Below are 6797 nucleotides of genomic sequence, written 5' to 3' on the forward strand. Positions count from 1 at the left end.
TGCTAGTGATTTTTCGTTCACAACAGCGCTGGCGCCGGGTTTTTTGCACAACAGGAGCTTTAACGCTACCATAATAATAGGCCGTCAGTCGCGCTAGAGACGAAAATCAAAAAGTGGGTGCGGGACAAGCAAGCAAGCATTGCGGGACAAGCAAGCGAAATGAACAGCGAACGTAACCCGAAAAGCGCGTTGCCGCAGCGCCGGCGTGCCGGTAGTTCCATCTGGTGGATGTTCCTTCAAACTCGTAGCGGTTCTCCTCTCTTAAGCTCTCCTCTACGACGCAGTCTCGCCGTTTCTCTTTCAGGCACTCGCCGAGAGTCGGAGAAGTGCACCTAACCGAGTCGGAATATAGGGGTCCCTGAATAAACTTTCTGCCAATTTTTCATCCGCATCAACTTGGCTAGTCGCAATGGTGGCTTGGTAGTTTTGTCGAACTGGTGCTACAGGTGCGGAGTGGCGGGTTTAGTTTTGGTACACGGCAACGTTTCAAATTCGGCTGAACGTAAAAACACCGCGTGCTGACACTAGGGGCCCAATTTCAGGCTCGCACCTTTGAAGAAAAATAATAGACTGTTTGACGATCATGATGTTTCCAGAGTATTTACAGAAACTGCCGAAGAACTGCTCCGTCTAATATTGACAATAAGGAACCTGGTGCATGTCAGTACCAGGTGTGTGTGTGTTTGTGTGTGTGTGTGTGTGTGTGTGTGTGTGTGTGTGTGTGTGTGTGTGTGTGTGTGTGTGTGTGTGTGTGTGTGTGTGTGTGTGTGTGTGTGTGTGTGTGTGTGTGTGTGTGTGTGTGTGTGTGTGTGTGTGTGTGTGTGTGTGTGTGTGTGTGTGTGTGTGTGTGTGTGTGTGTGTGTGTGTGTGTGTGTGTGTGTGTGTGTGTGTGTGTGTGTGTGTGTGTGTGTGTGTGTGTGTGTGTGTGTGTGTGTGTGTGTGTGTGTGTGTGTGTGTGTGTGTGTGTGTGTGTGTGTGTGTGTGTGTGTGTGTGTGTGTGTGTGTGTGTGTGTGTGTGTGTGTGTGTGTGTGTGTGTGTGTGTGTGTGTGTGTGTGTGTGTGTGTGTGCGTGCGTGCGCGTGCGTGCGTGCGTGCGTGCGTGCGTGCGTGCGTGCGTGCGTGCGTGCGTACGTACGTGCGTTAGGGGAGACAATTCTTTAAGTCGATCTCTCAAATGGTCTCCTTCCGTCGTCGAGGCATACTTTATAACGTTGCCTGCCGAACGTACGACGTGGGAGCCAAATAATGAGCGCTACAGTGGAATACATGGCTTGTCTGAACCTTATAACAAGTGTTTGCACCTATATCATGCCTATGAAAATTAGCTTTGCCTTCTAACTCCAAGTTCATCCCGTTGTGGTGGCTCAGTTCAGTTGCTCCCGCAGCAGGAGTAGGCCCGGTGTTCGACCCCACCCTTATCAACCTTTGATGCTTTTGTAAGTTGGCTTTGCCCTTAACTCACCTGTCGCACAGGCAGAGCACGCTCTTCAGGATGGCAGTACGGCGCATATGCGTCGTTCTGGCGGGTTAGCGGCACGTTTTGTATCGACACGACAATATGTGCAAAAAGAAGAAAAGGGAGAGAAACAAGAACCAGAAACTTGTGCAAACATCACCGGATTACAAGCATGAAGCTTGGTTTCAAATGAAAATAGACGAAGAAAACAAATTCACATACAGTGAGAACGGATGCAAGCACGAACGGTGTTCAAGAAAAGTTGCGTACAAGGAGTTGTACTGAACGAGCGAGTACCAAGGGCGTCGTGTGTGTAGAAGAAAAGGGCGCTTATAAAAATAACAAGCATTAGGTTTGTGATCATAAGTGGCGAATAATGCCTAATTGTATGCTAACACAGTGTTCGATTGCATACTCATTTGAACTCCGTATACAAGTACAGCTGCTAGTCACGTATTGTTTAAAGAAATGCTTTATCGCCTATGCACCACGAGAGCGGCTTCTAGAGTTAGGGTGCCTCGATGTCAGCGCCGCCGTCAGGGTGGAGACAACTTCGCCGACGCCGCACACGGGATCCGCTGCGCTAGCATGCGTAATGGCGCCGTTCTGTATTTCGGCGCTTCAGAGTGCTTTGAGTTGAATTGTCTTTTTCATCAGTATCGCAATGTGTGGCATTTCACTCTGAATAGCCATTTTACACATCGGATTGTCGAATACGTAATTGTATGACCTAATTTTACGGCCTCAAGTGGCCGAGCTTGTGCGGCTGCGGGATTGGAAAACCTGTTAATATTTAACAGATCCTTTCGCCAGCATGTTCTGCTGCTCTGTGCGGGTTGAAGAAATCATCTTATTGTTTTCCACCTGGCCTTTTTTTTTTTATCCGTGGTTGTGTTGACAGCCGCGCGTCGGCCGCTCGCGCCCTGCGGTTGGATTTGCTTTCTTTGCACGGGCTTTTTCTCTTTTTTCAGCTCTCAGAAACTAATGTCTGTCTCTTTCTAATCTTTCGAAGTGAAAATGCGAGTTGTTTGCCCGTATATTACTTACAAGGAGCAATTACATCTGTTTACAGGCAGGCGCTGGTATATACTAATGATGCGTGAACTTTAGTATACGAACGTTGCGACAGCGCTTTTTTTTCTTCTCAGCTCCCTCGAAAACCGACTTCTCTAGTGGTTGATAGCATACATGATTAAGCAAAGTTCTCACTCGTTTCGTTTTCCTCATGGGCGCCCATTCGCCGGAAGTCCCTGAACTTGCTCGCATGTCGAGTTCGCTTGCACCATGCGCATATGCAGCGGTTGCTCGACTGCGATTCCTCTGCTTTGTTTTATTCAAGGCGATCTCTACTGATGATTAAACTATGCATTCGAACCTACACAAATGGTTAATTTGAGGTCATTATAAACTATAGATGCTGTTTTCTGGAAATTTTAAATCCGAAATAAGAGTAATCGACTTTAAAAAGTCATTCAATGTAAGAATAACACGACCGTAAAGGGTTTGATTGAAAAAGTTGCATTATTTTGGCTATGCCTGAACTAGATTTTCTGCCGACAGGATTGGGTACTGAACAGTCAAGCTATTGTAAAAATAAATGCCAGACGCCTAAAGGCTAATTTTTATTGCTGCTGCAAAGAAGTATGTAAGGACACTTACCAACCTCACCTCTAGCAGACAGTAAAAACAAAACCGAATACGATGCGAATTTGAAAAAGCGTAGCTCATTGATCCATTTGATGCATGGAACGTGAAAAAAAGGCAGCCGAAATGACATGTTCATAATGAAAAGAAGTACACCGGTCGACGCTAGAAACACGACTGAAATTTTCTTTTCATGAAATTTTATTTTGTGTTTCCAGCACCGCCCCTGTACTCTTATGAGCGCGTCGCTTCCACTGTTTTTCTTTTTTTCACGTAGAATGCAAATCATTTTTCTAACCTTGAGTGCAGTCGAATATGGAAAAATGCAAGCTGTAATAAAATTACCGAGCCAGAAGGGCATATATATTGTGCATGTATAGTCGATTGTAACTCTTGTAGAAAAGATATTAAAGCAAAGCGTGAAAAGAGATGCAAATCACGAATTGTGTAACAAACGTACAGCCAAAAAGTTTGATGTGCGCAGGGTGAAAACATTCGCAACAATAATGATAACGAAAAAAAAAAAGGAAAGACATCAACCACGAACTAGCGAGCAAGAAAGACTGGTACATTTGATGTGTCGAGTGTGGTGTAACAGTTAAAACAAAGCACTCTACAGCAAGTTGACATCAGCACAGTATAGCTGCCATAATTGTCGTCACAATCCTCAAATTCGCTTAGCCGGCCTCTGCACCAACAGTTGAGGAGGAGCTGCTGTCTTCCTCTCCAGGAGGTGTACATTTGGCAGGCCGTCTCGCAGAGAGTTTACTCGGGTTCTGTTCAGCTGAATAAATAATTAAAAACAATTGCTATTGTTCCGAATAACTTGAAATTGAGGAAATTATACACTCTAGTTACATCTAAAGTAAAAGAGCATGGTCAAAGCTCTGAAATTTAACAAACGGCGTCCATCCTATCAATTTCTCTCCAAACTCGTCCTCATCAAAGTGCTACTAAGGAAAGATAAAACACCAAACGTGATTACTAAGGTTAATTTAAAGTGTTACAAAGAAATACTTTGAAGAATATTATCCAAAGTGATGAATATAACGTTTTCACAAAACTTTTTGCTGGATATTACCGAGCCTCGCATATTTATAAACAAAGCGCAGTCTACGACAGATACCAATACAGAAAACCCAGGAAAATTTTCAGTAATATAATGCGTGTTGACGGCATGTTTACATATGTCACATCATGCTTAAGCATTTTGCTCCGCAACATAATAGGAAGCACTGGAATGAATGAACATCGCATTTATTGTGTTGCAAATATATACCCAGAAGCTAAATTTGGCTGCATCGCTTGTATTACAATGGTGCAATATGTACTGATCGAGCCTTGACTTGAGATCCACGAGACATCGCTACCAAAATCATATTCACTCGACTCTAGCTATGACACTACGCGAATAGAAAAACAATGTTGAAAGCGAAATATAGATCAAAGCTGTCTTGAAACTTACATCGTCGCTATATAACTTAGCTATTTTTCGTCGCTCCCACTTCTATCTTCCCTTTCAGCCCCAGTAGAAATGAAAACAACCTAGTCCTTTACGGGTTCACCCAGCGCATATCAGCACACACAAATTCTCGTAATGCCCATTCTGTTGACCTGACAAGCTCGTAAGACACGCGGTCTACCAATCTTAAATAAGTAAGACCACCAGCGAATCAGCCGCAGCCTCGAACAACGCAAGCTTAGCTGCTTTCACCACGCAACTGCGACCGCACCGATCACCCGTCGTGATTCAACATGGCGCCGCAGCGCGAAAAAGGCGGCATGGGGCCGGTCAAAGGATGTCACCACCCTGAACGACGGCACTGAAATCGAGGCACCCTATCTAGAGTCACCATTGGAATCCCTCTCGCGACAGGTATTGAAAACAATGGCGTGGTCTGCTGGCCGCTCTCCTTGCCGTTGGCGGGCGTTCACTGTTCACCCTGTCGCTTTGCCGCGGCCACTGCGGCTGAAGTGAACCTCTGAGATTTTCTCTTGGCGTTTTCCATTGAAGCATACGTCTATGACTGGAAAGCTGAGGGAGAGGGAGTTAGAGATAATCGGCGCTCTACTAGAGTCATCATTGTATTATGATGAGTACAGTAAGCGCACGCGCTGCTTCTGGCAAGATCATACGCACTGAGGCGTACAGCCGATTCCTGTTATTTTTTGCTGCGTGTTCTGAGAGATGGCATGCTAGGAGGGGTTGGCAGAGATGTATATGGGCAATTGTGATTAGGAAGTTTGCGGGCAGTAAGAGGATGCAGCTTGCACAGGAAGAGGTTCTTTGAAGGTAAATGGAAAAGGAGGCATTTGTCCTGCACTGGGTATATATATAGTCGACCGGTTGAGAATGATGATGATGATGATGACTACTTGTTCCATCTTTGCAAACAGCGTCTGTGTGCTGTATAAGCTGTGAAGCGCTGACGTGGCAAACCAATGTCAAAGACTTGTCCGTCGTGTAACCCAGCAACCGTGACTTATGATGCGTGAACAAAGCATATCCCACACGTCGTTCTCCCGACATCAGCTCAGTGACTTGCTATTAAATTGTCACGCCAATCCACAAACTGCAAATTTAGGCGCACTTGCTAAAAAGGTTTTATAAAATTATGAGTGCTTGTCGACTATTCAAAAAAATGAAATTATCTTCTGTGGCATCACCGTTGTCCGTTCATTAATGGCGCCTGAGGAGACTGAATGAAGGAGTGAAGAGGAAACAGGGATGTGGTCGCTTTATTTAAGAATGCAGTTCCAAGGTTATCAAACGTCATCATAACGTAGAGGTGCACTAATAAAGTACGCCCGAAAGTGCTCCCGAAATCGCACGCTCTTAAACGTGCAGTGTGATACGGCACACTAGCTAGGCAAGTCTGACATCATCACTTTACGACACTATTACGTTTACATTCGTTGGTCGAACTAGCAAAAAATATCACATTATAAACCTCTAGATAAAACGACTGCTTCAATACGCTTTTAGATGACAACTTTTCGAAATGCAAATTTCCAAACTGATGGTATTGCTGTTCGCATAATGCTGATCCAGTAGCCTTTGCCTTGAAAACTACTGCCTTGAAAACAAAGTAAAGCAGGTGTGCTGAATAGTTGCTTTTCGCCTAATACTAGTTAGCAGCTGAGATTAGCGACAATAATCTACGCGGTCAGAAATTCGGTCTCTGTGTACGCTGGGTTGTTGATGTCCAACATGTTCATATTAAGCTTGTGTAGTTGCAGGTTTTGGCTGTATTTAGCTGTGAGCGGTTTGCCACTTTTTCTGCAAAAGTGCCGACTACGGTGGTTTGGTTCTTCTATTGAGGTTCATCTATTAACCACATTGGCTAAAATTGGCTGTTCTTGCGAAATAGCCAGCTAGTAGACAAATTTATGGCCGTAATTTAAGTTCATGCCGTCACTGACAAATATAGGGTTTAGTGAAGTAATGTAACATTTGTTTTGAAAACTGCGATGTGAGCGACATTACCCATTCTCTCGATAAACTGCACGATGACTGGGCAACAAGCTTTTCTGTGTTAGTGTGAACCCTTAAAAACAAGAAGGATAAAATGCATAGTAAATATATGATCGAACGCACGGTATTATTTTATAGTGCCTTGAGGCTCGGCTGCTACAAATATTGGCTAGCTGAGTTGGCCATCACTTTCACAGGAACCAAACGCCGGCGAAGCGCAGT

This window comes from Amblyomma maculatum, chromosome 4 (genome assembly GCF_055883805.1).
Source record: "Amblyomma maculatum isolate TAMU_Amacu chromosome 4, ASM5588380v1, whole genome shotgun sequence".
Classification (NCBI taxonomy): domain Eukaryota; kingdom Metazoa; phylum Arthropoda; class Arachnida; order Ixodida; family Ixodidae; genus Amblyomma; species Amblyomma maculatum.